This window comes from Chiloscyllium punctatum, chromosome 34 (genome assembly GCF_047496795.1).
Source record: "Chiloscyllium punctatum isolate Juve2018m chromosome 34, sChiPun1.3, whole genome shotgun sequence".
In the NCBI taxonomy this organism is placed as follows: domain Eukaryota; kingdom Metazoa; phylum Chordata; class Chondrichthyes; order Orectolobiformes; family Hemiscylliidae; genus Chiloscyllium; species Chiloscyllium punctatum.
The window spans coordinates 40,021,917-40,023,863 of record NC_092772.1 but is presented as its reverse complement, the minus strand read 5'-3'; positions in this window follow the sequence as shown (position 1 = coordinate 40,023,863).

Below are 1,947 nucleotides of genomic sequence, written 5' to 3'. Positions count from 1 at the left end.
CAGAATCCCGTCCTACAACTCACCGACCACTGATGTCAGGCTCACCGGTCCAGAGTTCCCTGGGTTGTTGAGTAACTGTTTTCTGTTCTACTGCTACTCCTCTATTGGTCACAGCAAATTATCGGTGTTACCAGTTTGATGAATGGCTTAAAATATAGGTCTCACATTGGGTCATGATCATCCGAGGAAGAAGTCATGTAGATTTCCTTTTCTGTGAAAATAACAAATTCATCACTAAAACAAAGTTCCTCAAGCTATGATGTAAAGATGAAGGACAAACAGTGTAGAAATTACAAAAATGTACATTGATATTTCCATTACTAAAAGTAATGAGGAGCACAAACATGTGCAGACACATACAGATACATACATAGGCACACATACACAAACTCAAAGACACACACAGACGTGCACACGCAGACACACTCAACCTCACAAAAACACAGAAACACAAAAACACGGATACACAGACACACATGCACCCGCAAATACACACACTAACACAGACGAATGCACGTACTCTAGTGCGTACAAAATTAGAGCAGTAAAAACGCCATTTGGCTCATCCAGTCAACTGAACTATTGATCATGGATGACATGCTTTTCAAGCTAGTTCTACTACCCTCTCACAACAAGCTTTGAGCCCATCTTTAATCATAACTTATCGAGTTTTATCCTAAAGACTCTAAGATGTGTGTGTGTGCGACACGCGCATGCACGTGTGTATCTGTGTGTGTGTGTGTGTGTGTGTTTGTGTGTGTGTTTGTGTGTGTGTGTCTCTTTGTGCATCCGTGGGTGTCTGTGTGCTGTGCATGTGTTGTCTGTGGGTGTGTGTGTCTGTGCGTGTGCATGTGTCTGTGTGTCTCTGTGTGCGTGTCTTTGTGTGTGTGTATCTGTGTATGTGCGTCTGTGTGTGTGTGTGTGTGTGTCTCTGTGTGTGTCTTCAAGGAGAAAGTGAGGACTGCAGATGCTGGAGATCAGAGCTGAAAATGTGTTGCTGGAAAAATGCAGCAGGTCAGGCAGCATCCAAGGAACAGGAGAATTGACGTTTCGGGCATAAGCCCTTCTTCAGGAATGTGTGTCTGTGTGTGTATGTCTGGGTGCGTGTGTATGTGTGTCGTGTACGTGTCTGTGTATGTGTGTGTGTGTCCTAATAGCAGTAGACAGCATTATCGAGGACGGTTGTTTTTCGGATTGAAGGCCTGTTGTTATGGACTAGGCCAGACCACTCAAAATATTCTTGAACAGGCAGCGCTGACTCTAACTTTGTAATTTGTTTCAGTAAGTGCACAGTGAAAATTATCAGATTTTAACATATACAAAAAATATTCACAAAACTACACAATGAAACACAAACAACAGAATAAAGAACCCCTACAGAACTCAATCTATTCAAACTAGACTTAATTAGCTGTTCTGAAAGTACACGACCATTCCAATAAGCAAACCCCCCTTAAAAACAGTAGAAATGGAACAAATGATTGCATGTTAAAGTTAGAAGGGGAGAAGGAGAGAGAGGGAGAGAGAGGGAGAGAGAGAGAGAGAGAGAGAGAGAGAGAGAGAGAGCCTGTCCACAGAGCTAAACTGCAAACTGGTTCTGGACTGAACTGCTCACCTCGAGAGCTGACCACTCCCCTTTCATTATACCTTTAATCACAAAACCGTTCAATCTCTGTACCAAACCAATCACCTTGGAGCCGGGAACTATTTACGACGCCTCTGAAAAAAAATTCAGGGACACAGTATCTTTGAGAAAAGGAAGCTTTTAGACAAAAGGGACCAGCTTTGTGACACTGTGCACTGTGGTGTTCCACAGGGACTTCTGCTCAATCCATTTTTGTTTTGACATTTAGACAAATGATTCAGATGAGAATTATAGAAGGCGTGGTTAGAAAGATTGTGGATGAAACCAAGTTTGGCTATATCGTGGACAATGAAAATTACACA